Source organism: Aethalodelphis obliquidens, unplaced genomic scaffold (genome assembly GCF_003676395.1).
Source record: "Aethalodelphis obliquidens isolate GAN/ISIS:26980383/991018 unplaced genomic scaffold, ASM367639v1 scaffold38, whole genome shotgun sequence".
Lineage (NCBI taxonomy): Eukaryota > Metazoa > Chordata > Mammalia > Artiodactyla > Delphinidae > Aethalodelphis > Aethalodelphis obliquidens.
The window spans coordinates 16700334-16723296 of NW_020837982.1; the positions used below are offsets into that span (position 1 = coordinate 16700334).

Genomic DNA, 22963 nt, shown 5'->3' on the forward strand with positions numbered 1-22963 from the left:
CAACCTTGCATGCCTGGAATAGATTCTATTTGGTCATTATATATTACCTTTTAAAAATATTGTTCAATTAGAGTTTCAAAATTTTATATCAGATTTTATGTCTATGTCCATATTGTCTTGTATGTTTCCTTTTTTTTAGTAGCCTTGTCAGGATTTAGTGTGTGGGATAATGCTGGGCTTGTAAAATGAATTGGTAATTACTTTTTCCCCCCTTTGGAAGAGTTTGTTGTTATTTCAGTTGGTATTATTTTTTTCCATAAATCTTTTCTGTAAAAATGAACAGTAAAGCCCAATGAGCCTGGAATTTTCTTTGTAGGAAAGTTTTAAATTATAGATTCAGTTACTTTGATAGGCATAAGACTATTGAGATATTCTATCTCGTGTCAATTTGGCTAAGTTTTATTTCTAATTTGTCTATATCATTTCATTAAAATATCTAATTATTGGCTTTAAGTAATTGATAATGCCTGCTTGTTATATTTTTAATCTTTGTAGGATCTAAAGTGATGTTCCCTTTTCAGTCTTGGTATTGGTAATTTGTGTACTCTCTTTTTGTTTTCTGTGTTAGGCTCTGTAGGGATTTAACACTTTATTAATCTTTTCAAAAGCCACCTCTTAACTAATATACAGCTAATTTCTTTTTCATTGACTCATGCTCTTTTATTTTCTTCTATCTACTTTATTTGAATTTGATTCATTGTTCTTTTTCTAGCTTCTTGAAATGAAATCTTAGATAATTGATGTTCAACCTTTCTTTTTTGCAAATATTTAAGTCTAAATTTTTCTATAAGTTCCTATTTAGCTTCATCAAGTAGAGGTTTTTTTAATCAACTTTATTGGGACATAATTTACACATAATAAGTTGTACCAGATTTAACTTTATATTTTGATGAGTTTTGGCAAATTTACACACCTGTATAACCATCACCAAAATCAAGCTATAGAACATTTTTCATCACCCCAAAATTGTCCCCACCTCTGATTCCAAGAAACCGTTAATCTGCTTTCTATTGCTATATATTAGAATTGTCTTTTCTAGAGTTTCATGTAAATGGAATCATGTAGTATATACTGTTTTCTTTCTACCTTCTTCACTCATGAATTTGGAGGTTCATTCATGTTATGTGGTTGGTACTTCATTCCCATAGTGTTAATATACTACAGTTCATTCAGCCATTGATGGATATTTGTATTGTTTCCACTTTAGAGCTATTATGAATAAACCAGCTGTGAACATTCACGTATAAGCTCTGTGTAGACATATTTTCACTTCTATTATATAAATACCTAGGTTCGGAGTTGCTGGGTTATATGGCAAATGTATGTAATATTTTATAAGAAACTGCCAAGTTGTCTTCCAAAGTACCATTTTGCAACCCACCAACAATGTATGAGTGCTCTAGTTACTCCTAGCCTTGCCAACTCATGGTATTGTCAGTCTTTAATTTTTTTCAATTTTATTAAAGTATAGTTGATTTACAATATTGTATTCGTTTCAGGTATATAAGTCAGTGTTTAATTTTAGCTTTTCTAATGTGTGTACTAGTACTTCATGGTGGTTTTAGTTTGCATTTCTCTGATGATTAATGGTGAACATTTTTTATGTGTTTAATGGCTATTTATAGCTCTCCTTTGTGAAGTATCTGTTTAAGTTTTTTGCCCATTTAAATTAGATGATGATAATGATTATATAGTCTAGATACAAGTCCTTTGTCAGATATGTGTTGTAAATATTTTCTCCCAGAATATGGCTTCCCTTTTAACTTTTCTTAGTGGTGTCTTTTGAAGAGCAGACGTTTTTATTTTGAAGGATATCAGTTTAACATTTCCTTTTTATGGGTCATGCTTTTTGGGTCCTCTCCAAGAAATCTTCACTTTCCCTAAGGTTCTGGAGTTTCTTCTCCCATGTTTTTTTCTAGAAGTTGTATGGTTTTAGATTTTATATATAGGCTTGTGATCCATTTTGAGTTAATCTTTCTGACCACAGATTTTTATATGTTGTATTTTTATTATCATTCAGTTAAAAATATTTTCTAAACTCCTTTGTTATTTCTACCTTGACCCTGGGGTTATTTATAAGCATGTTGCTTACTTTTAATGAATTTGTGGATTTTCTATATATATATTATGGAATTCTAGCTAATTTCCACTGTGGTCAAAGAACACACTGTATTATTTCAGTCATTTGAAATTTGTTGATACTTTGTGGCTCAGCCAATGGTCTATTTTGGTAAATGCTCCATGTTCACATGAAAATAGCATGGAAATAAGAATTATCACTTGAAATTTCTGCAGTTAGATGTAATGTTCTATAAATATTAATTAGACCAAGTTGGTTAATAGCATTCTTCAAATCTTCTATATTTGTACTGATTTATTTTTCTGCTTGAACTATAAGCTACTAAGAATGGTGTTTTCAAATCTCCAACTATGATTGTGGATTTATCTTTTTTTTCTTTTATTTCTATTAATGTTTGCTTTCTACATCTTGAATATATATTATATATATATTCAAGTGCATATAAATATTCAGTGCATATAAATTTAGGATTGTTATATCTTCTTGTTTAGTTGACCCTTTTATCTATATCAAGCATCCTCTAACTCTAGTAATGTTTTTTGCCATAAATTATACTTTTTCTGATATTAATATAGCCAAGATAATTTTATTTTTGTTAGTGTCTGCATGGTGTGGTAGGCAGAATTCTAAATTGGTTCCTAGATTCCCAGCCCCGGTATACAAGCAGTTCCCAGTTATTCAGTCAAACACTAATCTAGGTGCTTTTGTGAAGGGATTTCGCAAATATAATTAAGGTCCCAAATCAGTTGACTGAAAATAGTGCAGTTACCCTCAGTGGGCCAGACCCAATCAGTTGAGACCTTAAAAAGTGTGGGGCTCGTCCTGGTGAGAGAGATTTGGTGTATAAGGGGGACTCAGTGTGAGCGACATTCTTCATTGCTGGTTTTGAAGATAGAGGGGCTGTGTGACAAGGCGTGTAGTCACCCTTTAGGGACTGAGAGCAGTTTGTGACTGACAGCCAGCAGGGAAACAGGAGCCTCAGTCCTGCAACTTCAAGGAACTGAATTTTGCTAACAAGTTGACTTCACTTGGAGTTGCTGTTTCCTCAGCCTTCAGACAAGAATTGACCCGTTGACTCCTTGATTTCAGCCTTTGAGACCTGAGCAGAGAACCCAGCCATGCCATGCTTGGACTTCTGACCCACAGAGCTGTGGGCTAATAAATAGTTGTTGTTTTAAGCTGCTGTTTCCATAAATGTGTTATGTAGCAGTAGAAAACAAATACACATGCTATATGTCTTTTTCCTATTCTTTTACTTTTAACTTAACCTGTGTCCTTACATTTAAAGTGTATTTCCTTTAAGTAGCATATATTTTGGGTCTTATTTTTATCTAGTCTGATAATCTTTATATTTTAATTGGTGAGTGTAATCCATTTTCATTTAATGTAATTACTAATATATTTGGGTGTAAGTCTCTCTATTTGTTTTGCCTGTTCTTCTTTTGTTTCTCCTTTCTTGCTTTTCTTCAGAATACTCAAATATGTTTCATTTTCTCATTTTTCTACTCTATTCAGTTTAATTATACATTCATTTATTATTTTGGTGTTACTCTGGAGCAGCAGAACTATTTTCATAATAATTCTAAGACATTACCTTTTTCATTCTCATTTTTCTCATGAGTATAGATTGCTGTTTTTCAGAAGCTGCATGGCATGTGATATTGCAAAATATTTAATGCAAAAGAAGATCTCAGAATTCAGCTATCTTCTATTGAGCCATTATTATCAACTGAATTACGTCCCCCCTCAAATTCATATGTTGAGACCCTAACTTCCAGTGCCTGAGAATGTGACTGTTTTAGGAGATAGGGCCTTTAAAGAGGTGATAAGTTAAAATGTGGCTGTTAGGGTGACTCCTAATAACTCTTGACTGGTGTCCTTATGAGAAGAGAAATTTGGATGTACAGAGAGTCACCAGTGGTGCGTACACACAAAGGGGCAACCATGTGAAGAGGCAGCAAGAGGGTGGCTACCAGCAAGCCAAGGAGAGGGGCCTCAGGAGAAATCAACCTTGCAGACACCTTGATCTTGGACCTCTGCCCTCCAGAACTGTGAGTAAATAAATTACTGTTGTTTAAGCCACCTAGTCTGTGACATTTTTTTATGGCAGCCCTAGCAAACTAATCCAGTGAGACGTTAAAGAGATTTGCAAAAATTTAAAACAGTACCACTCTTTGCACTAATTTTTTTGTTTTGAAGATTTGTTTTTATTAAAAATGTTTTCCAATATCATATAGTAGTTTAATAGTATTATTTTTAATAAACTAATAAACATTAAAATTTTTTCCAATTTTAATTTCAAATACAGTAAACTTCAATAGATGTAACCTACATAAATAAAAGGTCTTTGGTTTCCTCAATAATTTTTTAAATTGTAATGTTGTCCTGATACTGAAATGTCCGAAAATCATTGCCCTTAAAATTTGTTTGGCTCTCCATTGGAGCACTCTTTTTTTTTTTTTTTTTTTGGTTCTTTTTTCTTGGAGCACTCTTGAAATTAATATTTCAAAGCAATGAAAAAAACTAATGTTTTAATTCCATTTACTCTTTGCCTTTTGTTCAATTGTTGTCATATATTTTATTTCTACATGTTTTAAACTCCAAAGGATTTTATTACTATTACTGTTTTCAGCAGTGTTTATTTGTACTTACATATTTACCTATTCCCGTGTTCTTCATTCTTTCCTGACATTCCTTGTTCCAACTGGATCATGTTCCCTTTGCCTGGCTAATTCCTTTGGGCATTTATCATAGCATTCCAGTAGCTTATCTCAGCTTTTGTCTGAAATATCTTTACTTTGCGTTCATTTAAGAAGGATATTTTCACTGGGATAAGTGTTCTAGTCTGGCATTTGTTTTTCATTGTTGTTGCTGTTTTTTCTTTCCTCACCTAAAATAAAACCTCAGCTTCTGGCTTCCAAAGTTTCTATTAAAAAATCAACTGTGTTCTGCTCTTGTTTTATTTTTTCTCCAGCTACTTTTAAGATTTTATCTTTGCCCTTGGTTTTTGTAAGTTTTAATGTGATGTGCCTAGGTGGAGAGGTTTTTTTGTTTGTTTTTAAAGCATATTTTGAGCATGTGGAGCTTCTTGAGACTGTGCTGTGATATCTTTCATCAGTGTGGGGAAACTCTCAGCCACTATTTCTTTAAATATTACCTCTGCCCCATTTCCTCTCTCCCTTATTCTAGGATTCTAATTACCTGTAGGTTAGACCTTTCACCATGGTCCAGGTCTCTCTTTAGGTTTTCTGTATTTCCCATCTTTTTTCTCTCTGTGCATCAGACTAGACACTTTCCACTGAATTGCCCTCCCATTAACTAATGCCTATTCTGTTTTCAATCTGTTATTAAACCCATTTTGAATTCTTAATTTTAGTCAGATTTTTTATTTCTGGAATTTTTGTCCTGTCTTTATATGGATTCTAGGTATCTGCTGAAATTCTCCATTCTTTTCTCTTGAATATATTAATAACGTTTATTTTAAAGTCCTGGACAGTTAACTACAGTAGCTGAATCACTTTTTGGTCTGTTCCTTTGTCTATTGTTTTTCTTCCTATCTGGTCAGCTGATTTTTTTAGCATGCTTTCTGATATCTCATTTGATGCCAGACATTATAGGTGAAAAAATTCTGGAGATCCTTGGTTTGTCTTCCTCTAAAGAGAATCAAGATTTATTTAGCACTGTCACAACACTGTTAATCAACTATACTCCAATATAAAATTAAAAGTTTTTTTAAAAATGAACTTATTTACAAAACAGAAACAGACTCACAGACTTAGAGAATGAACTTATGGTTAACAGGGAGGAAGGGTGGTGGAAGGGATAGTTAGGGAGTTTGGGATTGACACATACACACTGCTATATTTAAAACGGATAACCAACAAGGACCTACTGTATAGCACAGGGAACTCTGCTCAGTATTATGTAACAACCTAAATGGGAAAAGAATTTGAAAAAGAATAGATACATGTATATGTATAACTGAATCACTTTTTTGTACATCTGCAACGATCACAACACGGTTAATCATCTATACTCCAATATAAAATAAAAAGTTAAATAAAACAAAGTTTTATTTTAGCAGACAGAGTACTAGCGGAGCACCCTGACCCCATTTGTGATTGACATTAGGTTGAGTTAAAGCTGGTCTGTTTCAGTTTTGTCCTTTTGTCTGTTTCAGTTTTGTCCAGCATGGTTCTTCTGGAATCTCAGGGGAAACTCCAAGGCGTTTACCAAGCCCCTCTAACTTGCTAGGGCTTGATCTTGAACTGTAATCTCTGTCTTTCCAGTACTAGACAGCTGCTGAAACCTGCGCATCCATTTAACCTCTCAAGTGCTGCTTTTTACAGCGTTTCTTTTATTTTCACCATTCACAGCTTAGAAGTCAGATAAAGGTTTGAGGGGAAATTTTATGCAAGTTGTAGAGCTATCTCCTCTAGGATATCATCCCTTATCTCCCAGCGGCACCCCTAAACTCTGACAGTTTCTGCCTGGAATCCATAAACAGAGGAAACGCCAGGTAAATGTAAGCTCACCTCTTACACTTCATTTCTGTCAAAGATCTCAGTTGACGTCTGTCAGCTCCTGTTTCGTCACTCAGTGCTGACAACACAAGCACGAATGGAGCAGCCGTGGTGGCATTTGCCCAGCATCACAGGCTGCCCCTTCCCAAGGCTTAATTACCTGCTGCAACTGCTGTCCGCCTTCCAGCAACACGCTCTTCAGTGCTAAGTCCCCAGTATGGTTACCATCCCACTAGGAGACCAGTCAGATGCTTGGCGGCGAATTGGCTCCACTGGACCCCTTCTATTCTGGAAGCAACGGCAATTCATACAACTGAATCAACCCACACCCTAGGTATTCGCTTGCCTTTCCTGCTTGCCAGACCTCAGACAAAACCACTCACTATCTGGGGATTTGTAGAATGTTTGATTCATCCATCTGATACCACATCAAAGCAAGGAACCTACTGTATAGCAGAGGAGATAGAGGAGTGTGCATATTCTCACGGGATCCACTGGTCATATCACATACCACATCCCCAGAAGCTGCCAGGCTGATAGATGTTGGAGATGGAATGGCCTGTTAAAGGCACACTGTGAGTGCCAGCAATTTACAGGGATGGGGCACCATCCTCAGGGTGCAGTTTATGCTTCAAATCAACTACCTTTATATGGTTGTGTTCCTGGTAGTTGGAACGTATGGACTGAGAACCCAGGAGTAGAAGCAGGAGAGACATGCTTACCTCACTCCCCGTGACTCAGTATGTGCTGCTCTTCCCTGCAGGCCTGGGCACTGCAGGTTTAGAGGCTTGATTCCCAAGGCAGAACAATTCATTCAGGAAACACGTCAGTAGTCCTTTTGAGATACAAACTACAGCTGCTGCCAGGGGACCACCCAGCAACAAGAGGAGTCACCATTGTGACAGGGATATTTGATCCTGATCACTAGGAGGTGGGGCTGTTATTACAGTGGGAGAAGAGAGACGTATGTTTGGCACCCAGCTAATTCCCCATAATATTAGAATACCTCTTGGCACTGTCTCACCCATTTTGGTAATAAGTAATGAACACAGCAGTCTTAGCCTGAGAAGCACACAATGACCAGGGCCTCAGGGATAAGTGTCTGGGTCTGGCCCCCGGGAAAGCCACCAAGACCAGTGCAGGTGTTAGCTGAGGTTGAGGAGGGCAACAGTGAATATAATTTGCAGTCCTAAGACCGGCAGCAGGGGGCGAGGAGGCTGTAGTTCATCCTCCTTGTAAGTTTCTTCCAGGAAAACAGGCCCACCGGAATCCTGGTGTTGCTTCTCCCAAAACTCATATGAAGAAGTGAATCCAGGTGATGAAATTGTGGGCCACCCCATCCCCCCTTTCAGAACTGAAGGTTTATTCTCCGGCCGCTAGAAGTGCTGCTGGCAGGCAGTCCTCAGCTTGAGAGAGTCGCCTTGCCCCAAAGCAGACCCGTTCCTGGGACAGCCCACATCCAATGACTGGTTGACATAGGAGCAAAGACCTGGCCCTTCCACTTAACTTTGGGACAGTTGTGAATTTGGAGTTCTTCGTGGGGTCAGCTGATGCCTTTACTGAGACTGCATAGCAGCCCTCTTCTCTCCCTACCCAGTCCTGCTTCCTTCTCTTGTGATCCCAAAAGCCTCTATGCAAACGTCCACTCAGAGTCAGCTTCCTGGGGAACCCAACCTGGGATAGTTTCCCTCCTGCCTCTCGTATTTCAAAAATCTACACTCTGCTTATGGAACAGAGCAGCTAAAACTGCTTCTAATTCTTTACTATTATAAACAGAATTTTGATAACCCTACAGGAAAACATTGCAAACATCCTTAATTGTTTTCCATGGGGTCATAAAAATGGAATTTCTGGGGCAAAGTACACATTATTGAAAAGGCCTTTTAATACACGTGCCAAATGCCTTCCAAAAGCTCTGGACTCTCACCAGATGTATATGAGGGTGCTTGCTGCCCTGACATCTTTGCCAACATTGGGCAATCACATCCTTTTTAATAATTGCTATTTTGACATTGCCTTCGTTAAGTTTGAGAATTTTTGCATCTCATACAAACTGCAAAAGGAGCCTCATTCTTTCCATGTAAAATCACTAGAAGAAAGAAATGAGCTTTTTGAGAATAGCAAAATAAACTGAGGAGAGCGGGATCCAAATCTTTGAGAGAAAACTTTCAACTCCTGCCGTCCCATCTGCACCAGAAGTTTCTCCAAATCCTTCATGTGAGCACAGCACCACACTGTCACTTAAGGTGATATTATCGGCATAGAAAACCCTGATGTTCCACATCCCCAGGCAGTAGATACACCAGGAAACCCAGGTATACCCAAAAATGTGAGAAGAGGATTGGTGTGACAGCATCACTGCTCTTTTCCTTTGGTAGGAAACTCCTGGGCAGAGTCTGGACTAGTGTTTCCTGAGAGAAAAGCTGTTGTATCCCTCACAGTGGCTTTCCTGTGGGAACAGTGCTCGTGGCTTTACAAGGCAGAAGAGAAGGAAGTTACTGTAATCAGGCCAGAGCTTCTAAAATTTATATTTATCATCCACATTGCCCAGAAAAAATCAAAATAAAAAGTTAAATCAACATACACAAAAGGCTGGGACTTCCCTGGTGGCACAGTGGTTAAGAATCTGCCTGCCAATGCAGGGGACTTGGATTTGATCCCTAGTCCGGGAAGAACCCCCATGCCATGGGGCAGCGAAGCCCATGTGCCACAACTACTGAGCCTGTGCTCTAGAGCCTGCAAGCCACAACTACTGAGCCTGTGCACCTCAACTACTGAAGCCCACATGCCTAGAGCCCATACTCCGCAACAAGAGAAGCCACGACAATGAGAAGCCTGTGCACTGCAATGAAGAGTAGCCCCTGCTCACCGCAACTAGAGAAAACCCACACGCAGCAACAAAGACCCAACAAAGCCAAAAAAAAAAAAGTAAATAAGATAAAAAACATGCACAAAAGTGGGAAATAGGTGAGCCATAATAAAAAGAGAGAGAACAGTCAATAAAACAAATCCAGAAATGATCCAGACTTGGAGTGAGCAGTCAAAATTGCTATAATTCATATGTTTAAAAAGGTAGAAGGAAAGAGGGTGACAACAGATTTGTTAAAAACGTGGGATAGAGTATTTCAAAACAGCATTAAAATAAGCCAAAAATCAAGTGGAAATTTTAGAACTGCAAAATAAAATATTTGAAATTCATTGGATGACTTTAGCAGCAGACTTTGCACAGCAGACAACAGAACATACTAAACTTGAAAACAAGAAGAAAATAGCTAAACTGAATAACAGAGAGAAATAAGAATATAAGGAGCAAAAAAGTATAAGAAAGGAGCTTACTTACATGTAATTGCTGTCCAAGAAAGACAGGAGAGAGAGGATGGGCAGATGCAATATCTGCAAAAGTAACATTGAGAACTTTCCAAATTTATTGAAAGATGTCAACTCACAAATTCAACAAGTTCAGCCATCCCCCGAAGGGTTAATAGAAAGGTCATTATGCTTGGCACATAGTGATTTGCTGAAAATAAAAAGACACATTATATTATCAACTAAAAACTAAGGAAGGTAGAAGAAATACCAAAGAAATAATATCTTTAAAACATAAAGGAATAAAAAAATTGTCAAGCCAGCCTTCTATAGGCAGAGAAAAAATTATTTAAAGGCAGATGGGTGACATCAGCAAAATGGCAGAGTGGGAAGCTCCAAGTTCTCATCCCCTCACAGAAACACCAAAAACACAAGCAGAACTGCCAGAACCAAATTTGTCAGAGACTCTGGAAAACAGTCAAAGGTTTGCAGCAACCAAGTGAACATTGAATCAAGAAAGGGATGAATTCAAAGCAGTAGGAAAACTTTGTGGCATTTTTACTTGCTGTTGCCCCACACCATCCCTGGACCACCAAAGTCCCAGGAGCAAAAGCTGGGGAGTTTCTTTGGGAAATTAGGGCATTCCAAAGTACTATCTATATGGGGGAGTTTAGAAAGCCTCATGCATGCTGAGAGAAAGACGCACACTCAGAACAGATCTGAGAAGACACTGAGATTTCACCTCAGGCTCTCCCTAGGCTTAGTGCAAGCCTGGCTACATGTTAAAGGAGTACCAGCACAGAGCCAATCTGAAAAAAAAAAGGGGGGTGGGATTGTTGTTATGTTATTGTTGTTGTTTTTAATAAAGTACCTGGAATTCAAGGAAATCTCTGTCAAAAAACTAGCTAAAAACAAACCAAGAAACAGAGACACTTCAGTAACCACAAACAAGGAATACAGCCTTTGCAAAAATAATTTGGGAAAGTCACTAAACAGATGGAGTACTACAGCCTTCAACAATCAAGAAAAACAGCAAAACCTGTGAAGGGGGAGAATCTGATTCCTACTTGATGTGAAAAAAACCTCCACTTGTTTTTTTGGTAGATTTTCTTTCTTTTTTTTTTTTAACATCTTTATTGGGGTATAATTGCTTTACAATGGTGTGTTAGTTTCTGCTTTATAACAAAGTGAATCAGTTATACATATACATATGTTCCCATATGTCTTCCCTCTTGCGTCTCCCTCCCTCCCACCCTCCCTATCCCACCCCTCCAGGCTGTCACAAAGCACCGAGCCAATATTTTTGGTAGATTTTCATCCTACCAAATTGATAAAATCGGATATATCCATATGATGGAATATTATTGGGCAATAAAAAGAATGAAGTATTGATACATGCTGCAACATGGATGAACCTTGGAAATATTATGCAAAAACTACAGGAAAGTGGTTGAATAAGCTATGCTTACATCCGCACCAGGAAGTACTGTGTAGCTGTAAAAAAAAAAAAAAAAAAAAAAAAATAGAGAAAGATCTCAATGAGCTGACATGGAGTGATTTCCAGGATAAACTGCTGAGGTAAAACGGCGAAGTGTAAAATAGTAATTATAGTGTGCTATCCTTTATCTAAGAAAGAAGAGGATGTAATAAAATAAACATACCTGCTCATTTGTGCAAAAGAATGCAGGAAGGATCAACCAGAAACTGAAAAGATTAGTTACCGACAGGGATATTTGGGAAGCGGTGGAAAGAAGGGGGCAATGAGTCTGAGTAATAGAGATGACAAGGGAGTGACAGTTTTTAGTATACCCTTTTATACAGCACTGGTACTTAGAACTATGCTAATATTTTACAAATGCATAAGTTTAAGGAAAATAATGAAAACTAATTATGAACCTGAAATGGAATATAAAAGTAACAACAGAGGCTTCCCTAGCAGCGCAGTCGTTAAAAATCCGCCTGCCAATGCAGGGGACATGGGTTCAAGCCCTGGCCCAGGAAGATCCCCCATGCTGCGGAGCAACTAAGCCCGTGCGCCACAACTACTGAGCCTCAGCTTTAGAGCCCGGGAGACACAACTGCTAAGCCCGCAAGCCTAGAGCCCGTGCTCCGCAACGAGAGAAGCCACAACGGAAGCCCGCACACCGCAGCAAAGAGTAGCCCCCACTCACCACAACTAGAGAAAGCCTGTGCAACAGAAGACCCAATACAGCCAAAAATAAAAACAAATAAATGAATAAAAGTAACAACCTAACTGTACTACAAATAAATAATATAACCAAAAGTGAAGGCTTGGAGAAGAACTAACCTAAATAACTTTGCAAAACAGTATTTTGCCTGTAAAGCTACAGAAAAAAAAAAACCAAAAACCCTGTACACATATAAGGTAATCCTCTTAGTAAATCTTTTCTTACAGGTGTATGGGTTAGTAATTCTGAAACACACATATATGCACGTACATATATGTATACATATATAAGTGCATATATTATAGCTAATGAGAGCTACGTTTCTCAGTGTCAGAGAAGCTACAAATAATGAAAAGGGGAATGACAGCCCATTGTAATGATCACATCTAACAACTAGATCTTAATTTCTAAACACCTTTCTCCAAAAACAGGAAACAGAGCTCCTTGGAGAAATAGTTGATTCCAGGGCTGCTGCAGGGAAACTGCAAGATAAGCCTGGAACATCTTGTGCCAGAAACTAAGGAAGTGCTAAAAACAGGATGGTAGATATCAAAAGGACACATGAGCCAACCCGAAGGAGTTTGTAATAGCAAAAGCTGGGAAAATTACAGAAACAATATTTTTTAAATGATGTTCTATGGGTTAAACCTATAAAATTAAAAAATATCCATGAATCTGTATTGATGCAAAGAAATAATTGAATATGTAATACATAAGTAAATGGAAGAGAAGAACCAGTTCTTTCTCACAGAAGGATTATGTTGATAAATGTAGATGGAAAAGGTAAAAAAGAAAATGACTCTGAGGCAAACACTGCAGTCATAGTTGTCGCAGTCAAGATGGATGCTAAAATTAGTGGGTGCAAGGTTGAAGAGAAACAGGATATTTGCATAGCCTGAAAGCGTTTACCCCAAATATTTATTAATTACCAAGGGGAAAATAGTAGCATACAGTGGAGGACCACGGCAGAAAGCGTGTTAACTAAATGATTTAAGTTGGCATCCTCAGTAACAAGACCCACTGACAACGCGAACTACCTGAAACCGGTGCTGAGAACGTCGTTTCGTTGGGGCCGGGGGAGGATGTGAGGGGAAAGGGATGAATTAAAAGTGACATATACGTCGGAACGCCACTCCAGTGTTTGCTGATGCATATTTGGGTGATAAAACTGTAAACAAAAGCAAAGAAGTTCTTTCCGTAGACGTCGGGGTTGGCTGCAGGTGGAGGCAGAAGGCAGATGTTAGGCTCTGCGGGGGTGGCCGGTCTGGTGGTGGCAAGGGTTTGTGATCCTTCCATTAAATATCTTAGTTTTGTGCCCTTTTCTGCAGCTGCTGTACTTTACAGCAAAGAAGCTTTAACAAACGCGGATGGACACTTGTGTATACCTGGGAGGAAGGAAACCTGGAAAGAAATACATCAAAATGCTTTACAGCGGGTGGTGGGATTATTGATTTTAATTTTTCTTACACTCTTCTATAATGTTCGAATGTTCAAAACTGAGTTTTATAAGGGGGCGGGAGAGCCAGGGGTGGGGGGAGGGGTGGATACATGAGCATCTATTTTTCTGCTAAGTTCCGAAGTCACCTCCTAGGTGTGCCCGCAGAGTCCTGGTTTGGTTTCCCCCTTTAACCATGCCGGGGGCGGGAACTCGGTCCTGCACGCACCCTCACCCCCCTTCGCCGGCCCGGGTTCGGGTTTTGCAGCCGCTTCCCCGCCCGGACCCGACGTAGCCGGATTGGGGCGGGGATTCCGGGGCTCGCACAGCCGCGCCTTCCGCCCGCCTCTCGCTCCTTTTCAGTTTGACCTGAAATTCGCTCGAAAAGCGAAAGATTTATACGGTGAAGTGACCTGGATGCGCGGGAAGAAAGAGCCTTAAAGGATCAAAAGTAGAGCGGCCTCTGTGACCTCGTGGCGCAATGGTAGCGCGTCTGACTCCAGATCAGAAGGTTGCGTGTTCAAGTCACGTCGGGGTCACAGCTACCCCTTTTCCCACCAAACTAACTGGGGACTTTGGGCCGCTTAGGATTTCATCTCACGGCTCTATTCGGGTGTCCGTGCTCCCTATTCCTCCGCACCGAGGTTCAGAGGACGAGCCTTAGAATTTCTGTTTCATCATTTTCATATCTGACGGAGGTGATTTGGGAAACCCCTGGAGCGCGAAGCCAACCGGCCAATGCCACTTCTCCTTGTCACCCAAAAAGCCACTTTAAAAGAGAGACCAACAGCACAGTAGAAGACAGGATGAAACAGTTATTGGAAAATGAAATGTAAATTATTTTTAAACATATGAAAGTAACCTCTTTCATAATGAGAGAAACGCAAATTAAAATTCAATAAATTATTTTTAACCTGTGAGATTGTCTAACCTATGATCAAAAAGCTTACATTAAATCGCATTGCTCACATCCTTAAAGCTACAAAGAACAGGACCAGAGGAAATTAAAATAATTAGAAAAGAATACTTTTCAGCCAGTTTAGAAAAGTTTTCAAGTATAGTTTTCAATATTGCTTCTGTTCCTTTTGCTCCAGACTTTTTCCAGGAATGCATTCACCCTTCCATATGGTGGATAATTACCACCAAGTGGGAGGATAATCATGCTTCTCTATCCTCTGCATCTATAATCTTCTCTCAAAACGTTTTCTGTTTTCATATTTTCTCTGCCCTTTGGGCGGTCTTCTCAGACGTGTCCACCATCTGGAATTCCATATTCTGCAACTTAAGAGAGCCCTGTGATCCTACCATATTGTCATTTCAGTTTCCAGGGTGTCCCCTGTCTTTAAACTCAGTCAGTTGCCCCATAAGGCTTTTCACACCTCATTTCAAAGAAGCCACATCTTGGAGGAAGCCTCTTACTGTTTCTCTGAAGAAAATAAAATAAAAAATCCTGAAACTTCCCATCATTTTCAGTGGTATGCTTTTCTTCTCTCAGGAACTACTCTCTTTTTCTAGTTCTGCAGAATTAAAAAGACAAAAACAAACAACAACAATCTGCTTTTCTCTCTCACTCATACTGTGAAATTACTCTTGCTGATCCTTTAATATCTGTTCAGACTCAGTGTGAAGCAATAGATGGGGCTGTGCTAACGCTTGGCCCTGCTCTCTGTTCACTGGTGTGGGTCAGATGCCTTCTCAGATCCACTGGCTGGAGGACAGGCTGGGGCACAGCGCCCACCCCGTTCCCAATGCTCAGGAAGGTGTCCCCTAGGGCTTTGTTGAAGTGACATTTTCTCCTCTCCTGTGAGGTTTCCTTGCTACTGTGAGCCAGTGAAAGCAGTACTTAACCCTAGAGATCCCACATTTCAGTGTGAGTTTCAACTTAAATGTCTTAAGTGGATCTTGCCTCTTTAGCTAAGGCAGAAAACAACACATTTCTATTCACTTAAATCTCCTAAGAGTAACATTTTAATTTAATGCCAAACAAATACTCTGAATTCCCTGAGATTCTTTTTCTTTCAAGAATTTTACATTCAATCTATTTTGTAGATATTCTAGCCTAAGAATTTTTTCTAAGCAAACCTTATTAATTTTAAAGTTTTAATGGTGTCCTTAAAGTTTCTTATGTGAATTGATAAAATTCTCTTTTCATATATTCATAAGTCAAATTGTAAAAGGTTGTAAAATTGTCAGATAATATATTACCATACAATCTCATCTTTATTATAAGGAGCAGATTTTCAGTCATCAGTTTTAACCCTCAGCTCATTTATTTCAGATGAATAAGCACTTGCCCCTCCACATTGAGAAAACAAAGGCAGCATACATTTTTAGAAAAACCGGGGCAAGGGTATTTTTTGTGGGTAAAGTATCACTTCTTAGACAGAAAAAGTAGGGATGAAGAGGAAGGAAAAGAAAAATTGCCTTAGACTTAATTTCAAAGGTTTATTCCACCTGCACCAATGCATCAGATATTTTTAAATTTTAAAATTTCCTATAGATTATTCTGTTCTGTTAATCTAGTTGTACATTCCTGCTTCACACGAAGCTGGCTGTATTGCTTTATTTTAAAAGGAAGGTAAAACTTAAAGACAGCACAGCCTTGCCACAGATACAGTATTTGATAAATTCTTTTGGCCCATTGTCTCTCCCATTGAAGGTGCTTCCTTACGTCAAGCCAGATAGGCCCTGGGACACTGCCCCTGGCCCGAGAGATGCTCTCCTGCAGAGGCTGAGCCAACTGCATGGTCTCCAAGGAATTTGGATTGGAAGCAAATGGGACCTGCTGTTTGTTTCAGAGGGTGTTCTGAACATGTACACGGTGAGCTGAGATCATACAATGACTTTGTTTCCTATCATCCCTTAAAAAGATATTCAGTTTCTCTCTTTTGTTTTTGTTTTTGCTTTGATGGTTAAAACAATTTGGGTTTTATTGTTTTTGCTAAACAATACTAAAAATTTTTTCATTTTGAAGGCAGGGCTTGAATTATTTAATTTTGATCCACTTCATAAAAAAAGAAAAAAAGGAAGGGGAAACAGATCATGGCCAAGAAAAACAAAAAATAGTAGTTAGGGACTTCCCTTGTGGTCCAGTGGTTAAGACTTCACGCTTCCACTGCAGGGGACACAGTTTTGATCCCTGGTCGCGGAACTAAGATCCAGAATGCCTCATGGTGCGGCAAAAAGAACAGGGAACGGGGGGGGGGGGAGATTTTATTTAACAAAGAAAAAAAAAATAGTAGTTAACTCCCCACCCCTGAAGCTCTAGCCAGTCACATGAGCATCACCCACTTCCCACGATGCCATGATGCCTGATATTCAGATGGTAGCACACTCTACCCCACTGGACTGCCTTGAAGGCACAGGGGCATTAAGTGCCAGTTTAGCAAAGATATTCAGTCTCTAGTTCTCCTTCTCATGGATGAGGGAGCAAAAGGGGCTGAAGAGAGTGAGGGGCAATTCCATGACTTTTCTGGTCCCTTTGTGATAAGAAACACTCCCCCAGGCTGTGAATATGACAAGCACCCTATGTAATAGTCAAGTCTCTGAACATGAATTAAAGTTGGGGTCCCTTCCCTCCTGGTCTTGTACTTCTGGTTTCCATCCACGGCTTGCTAACGGGTGTCTCTGACCCCTTCTGAGTCAGAGCAGGGGAGGAAGGATAAACAAGTGTGCAGGGAACGTCTCCACGTCAGTAGGTCAGTAGTGTCGTCAGCAGGCGTCCTACTCTCTGGAATTTTGAGAGACTCCCTCAGTGCTGAGGATCCTTCTGAATTTCACTTAGCCCTGGTGAAAATACCATTTCAGCTGGTTGCTGTCTATTGGGGCAACATTTAGGACTCTCTTCTAGGAGATGTGATCAGCCCTCCAGGCATCCCTGTGGATAGCAGCTAAGAGGAACTCCCCTCAACCCCCCACCCCATGCACATGAATCATGTCTAGACCATGGGAGGAATTCATGCATCTTTTGTCCCCAAATTTGTGCTTTAAAAAGTGTGCAGACACCTCTTCCAACTCACCATGAACAGCTAGTCTGGCCAGCTCTTGCCCCTTAGGTTTCTTAAGCAAAGATATACATCAGGCCACTGAGTCCCCAAACCCCAGGGGGACACATATCAAGCTGTCCAGGTGGCCTGTTAAAACCTCTCACTAGGTTTGAACTATGGGACAAGCAACCTCCCCACCATCTTTCCTCTGTGAAGCTGTTTCCAAACGTTTAGAAATCCTCTTCAACCCTTTCTAGGAGCCCTTTGATACTCTCAGTATAGGCGAGGGGCTTAACAATCCCCTAACAGTTTCTCAGCCACTACTTTTTTTTTTTTTTTCCAATTCTGCCTGGTGGCCTGCCTCACAGCTCACTTCAGGTATCTGATATCTGCTGTCTTAGATTCTTAGCAGAAACCGCCATTTTAACATTTGTTGCACTTAAGCAATGGAAGGGAAGGATGGGGGTGGGCGTGGGGACAGCCCTCTCATCTGCACAGGATTGGGGTTGCCCAGGGGTCCCGCCAGCCACACTGCTCTGGGTCGGCTCTCCCAGGGTCCTAACTTGTCCACCGCCTCCGACTGTCTCCCATCTGTCCCTGTGCGTCAGCACGCCAGGGCCGGCTCCCTTCCCCTGCCTCCAGACTCAAGCTCTGGTCGAGGGGATGTGGACACGTTCTCTTAGGGCGCCTCCTGCCAGGACAGAGGGCGCTGTCCAGACCTCGGTGCTGAAGCACCTCGGTTCTCTCCGCCCTTGAAGGAAGTGGAGATGATCTCGGAGACGCAACAGTGAGTGGTGGCATGAAGGGAGATCTTAATTCCCGGCCCAGGAATTGAACCTGGGGAGCCTGTATGGAAACCAGGAATCCCAGCCAGCACACCCCCTGGCTCTTGCCCCCCGTGAAAAACGCATTTCTCACGGAGGCAAAACTGTAAAAACAGGTACAAAGTTTATTATTAGAGACATAGCACAACAACAAGTGAGAGAGCTCACAAAGAAATTATTCGTTTAGTTAAGACAGAAGCAAGGCAGAGATGCACACCGGAGAGAAAGGGTGTGGGCATCCCCCCAATGAGGAGGAACGCAGTGAAGAGGCGGGTAAGTCACTTATATAGGGCAGGTCTTCCGGGTCTCTTTACCTCTGGCCAATTATCTGGTTTCTTTTTCCACACCTGCCCTGCCCTAAGACCCTCCCCAACATGCGTGTGCAACTTTTTTCCAAGAAGGATTACAGCCCAGAGACATATGGGACGGCCTTAGCATCACCTATTATGGGGTGGTGCCCCTTCCTTTTTGACTCCCAAGGAGCCTTTCTGCGCATGTGCAATGTTTCCCTTGCCCCAAGGATGGGAAATGTATGACCTCTTGATCTTTTAACAGGGTTCAGTCCCACTCCGTCCCTGCCATAAAAATGTCCATTGTCTGGTTATTTACCCTATTTCTCTTACTGGTTTTTATATCGAGGTGCAGATCTCGAAATATAGACAGGAGTCTGGTCATAAATATGTAGTTCTGGAGTCCGTGTGTCTCTTGCTTCAGGAAATGTAAACAGGGGGCTGGTAATGAATGTCCTGACGGAGCCCATCTTCTTCTCACCCCAGGAGGTGTGAACAGGAGGCCAGTTGTAAATGTCTAGCCTGGAGCCCATCTGTCTCCTGCCTCAGAGCCTCAGCCTGCAGCAGCCTCCTTGTCCCCGCGGCCCGCCCTCCAGACCCGGCCATGCAGGCTCAATAATCCACGGCCTCAGCGCTTCCGACCAGTACCACCAGGCCTTTGAACCGTCAGCATCTCCGCAGGAGGTCCAGTCTTCCCTAAGGAGGCCTGGAGAGGGCCGGTGGCTTGGTAGAGACTCGCAGGTGAGAACGGGAGGAAATCCCAGTCCAATTCCCCAGAACAGGTAGGAAGGCATGCACCTTGGACGTTTTCACCACCGGCTCAGGCCTTTCCTGTGAGTTGTGAATAGGGGGCTGGCCCCACAGGAGCTCCTCCCACTTTCTAGGGACACAACCCTTTCCACAGGCCTCAAGAATATCCCTAAATTCCTCACAGGCACATTCCATGCAGTAAAGACACCTCCACATCTAGTCTGGGTGACTCCCAGCTGCCTGGACATTCACACCCCTTGTCCCCAAGTCCAGGCAGGGAGATGCAGGCAGGCATCCCTGATGAAGGGCATCCTTGAGGGAGTAGATGGCAAGGTTGCCCTGAAAGCTTTGCAAAATCTGATAGCAGTGATGTTGGGGAGCACAGAGAAGGGGCAGCGGCCAGTTCAGAAAAGAAGGGCCGATGGGAACCCAGAATGAGCAGCCAGGTGGGCTCTGGTGGCCACTACCCAGGCTCCACTGGACTCACCAGCTCCACAGCCCAGGACCTCCCACCTCCTTAAGCAGTGTAAGGGATCATTGTGGAACCAGGTAAGAGAGGTAGACCAGGTCATGTTCAAGGGAAAGGGGTTTGAGAGGGCATCCCAGGGATCCTGCACCTGGCCCTCAGGAACCTGGGCAAGGGTCCTGTCCTGGCAGCCCTGGAGTTTCGCGGGGGGGCCTTGCCCAGCTCCAGCTACTGCTAGTGGCTCTCCAGTCGGAGGCTCTGCCTGGTGTGCACAGCGGTGCTTCACAGGCCTCAGGACTGTTGAAGCATCCCAAGATGTCTGCTAAGATAGAGTATCTACTGACTGCTGATGGGTGTAGCCAGACCCATGCAGCCTGCAGCTTTCTTTATCCAGCAGACCAGCTGGGATGGGAAGAGGCACTTCAGGAGTCCTAAGTAAGGGAGGCTGTCACTAGCATTAAACGGGCTGAAAGCTAATTGAAGTCTTCACCTCATCTATGGGGACCATGTTCAGGACGCATAGGGGTATACAAGGGGGCAAGTCCTTTGTGGAAAAACACCTGATCTTCATCCATTTCCAGATGGTTATTTGAAATATATGATTTTTTTACACCCTAACATAGAACACATTGAGGGTACATTTAACAACGTTTTTAAATTTAATTTTTTTGTGTGTTTTTCCCCCTAGCTTCACTGAGGTATAATTGACAAATCATTTAGCAAATTTTTAAACAGCAATTTTAGTTACATACTTGGCCATCATTACTCCGCAATAGAATAGCTCTGAATAATCATAAAATTTAAATTAAATTAACATACAGTAGTAACTCCCTCACTGTTTTGTTTCATTTTCCTTCGTTTACGAGAGTCTTACTCTTAGGGTTTAGTTGTTAGGGTAACGGGAACATGGGCAGAATATCTAGAATTGTATTCAATATTGTGATTTAGCTGATGAAAGCAGTAGGAGCTCATAGGCGAAGACAGACGAGAAACGCTCATTCTGACACCAGGTAACATTCAATCTGCTTTGCAGAATTCTTCACTCCCAAATGCAGACAATGGCCCTTGGAATCTCTGATCATATATCCTTTGATGTGTTGTCTTCTTGTGATCACTACACTTGAGAAGAAACATCATGGCAGCTGGATAAGATTTTGTCTTTCATTTTATGCGGAGTCAACCAGGACAGATATGATGTATTTTTCTTCCACAGCTCAGAACCATGTTGCAGAAAGACATAGTTGAGACTAACAGGGAGACTGCCCACCTGAAACACAGGTATGGGATTTTGACATTTTTTTTCAGGGTGTTTGAAAATTTTAAGGCTAACTTGTTTAGTATCTAGTAAAGGGCTTTGTTTTGTAATTTTTATTTTATTTTATTTTTTTTTTGCGGTACGCAAGCATGTGGGATCTTCCTGGACCGGGGCACGAACCCGTGTCCCCTGCATCAGCAGGCGGACTCTCAATCACTGCGCCACCAGGGAAGCCCTGTTTTGTCATTTTTATCCAAGTCATTCTGTCTATATTCAGGAGAACTGGAAATAATTTTTTAGATGACAAGGCTACAAGAGAAATGCTGGATTAACAAACTAAATCCAGAAAGACACCTCCCCACCCTTCAAGAGGCTGGGAGACTTTGTGAAGAGCACCACTTTCTTTCCTGGGAAAAATCCACAAAAATTGCTCTCTGGTCCAATGAGCATCATTGTTATGCTGGAAACAAGCCCAAGGATTTACTACAGAGAAAATTGTCTCACAGTGGTGACCAGACACCAGACTGGCTCTTTGGGCCTGTCCCCTGGGAGCTGCGGAGAGTGCCCCCTGTCCTAACAGTGAAAACAGCCACACACACAACCTGCTGGGCTCAGGGTTACTCTTTTTTTTTTTTTTTTTTTTTTTTTTTTTGCTGCAAAAAGCTTTACTGTTTCCCTTTGGTCCAAGACTTGGGAGAGGGCTCCAGGGCGGTGAACAAGCTGCCCAGTGGCTGCAGAGAGAGGAGCTCCTCAAAGGCCGCTGGGCTCCAGAGCCTCCTAGTGCTGCTTGAGTCTGAGCCTTTGGAAGAGATACTGGCTTAGCCCAGCCTGGGGACCAGCCAGCCTGTGGAGGTTAGTCAGGTGGTCGCCCACCTTCTTGACGAGTTTCACCTGCTTACCTAGGAAGTGGCTCTCCAGGAAGTCGCAGAGGTGGAGATCTGCGCGGGTGGGACCCAGGGCATGTAGATCCAAAAGGGCCTGGTTTGGGTTCTCCATGAGAATGGTGGCTTCTATAGCCCCCTGGGTGTTACCCCACTCCTCTCGAGATGGCTTCTGCACGTCCTGGAAGAGGGCGAGGCAGCCGCACTGGTTTTGCATTTTCAAGACACGCTCTATGCCCTCGCACTTCTCCTTGGCCAATTCGCAGAAAAAGTGGCCTATGCCCTCCAGAGGCGCTTCATCGCGGTCGAAATAGAAGCCCAGAGAGAGGTAGGTGTAGGAGGCCCGCAGATGCAGGTTGACCAGGCGGTTGACAGTGGCTTCTATCTCGATGGAATAATTCTGACAAATCTGGGAGCTCATGGTTGATTCGGTAATAAGGAGTTAAGCTCAGAAATGGTGTTGGTTGGTCCCAGTGGCCAAGGATAGCTTGAGTGGCTGATTCTGAAGATTGCGACTGGAAAAAATGTTGGGGGGTGGTCGGAAGCTGGAGCAAGGGGCGTCCCTGTGTCTGTTCCATCCAAACACTGTTGAAGCAAGAGACAGATCTGCAGGGACCACCGAGCGCACAACTCAGGGTTACTCTTTATGAAGGGACTTGAGTAAGTGTGCCTCCCGGCTTTCAGTAAACTGTTTGAAAGATTCTTTTTCCTTTATTTGAAAAGTCTAACACAGATGTTTTACGAAGTGGGCTGTCTACCCAGAATAATGAAGAAAAGTTTCTTAATTAGTCTTTGGGGATAAACAGTCACGATGGGGTCCTTCAAGAGGGAAAACTGAAATTAATGAACAATTATTTAAGATTGTCACTGGGTCGTGAGAAATTGCCAAACATGTCAATTATATCAAGTGAAAACGAGATAAGGTAAGAAGCATATTTTTTAAATGTTATTGATGACCTTGCTTCCAGTAAAGTCAGG

The 22963-nt window shown here is 41.6% G+C and overlaps 1 non-coding gene and 1 pseudogene across 1 annotated transcript; one reads left to right on the forward strand and one right to left on the reverse strand.

The window, feature by feature from the left end:
• Positions 1-14000: 14000 nt before the first annotated feature.
• Positions 14001-14072, forward strand: TRNAW-CCA (transfer RNA tryptophan (anticodon CCA)). Its single transcript has one exon. It is a non-coding gene; the product is annotated as a tRNA-Trp (tRNA).
• Positions 14073-21743: 7671 nt separating this feature from the next.
• LOC113633104 (ferritin light chain pseudogene) lies at positions 21744-22738 on the reverse strand (annotated as a pseudogene).
• Positions 22739-22963: the final 225 nt, after the last annotated feature.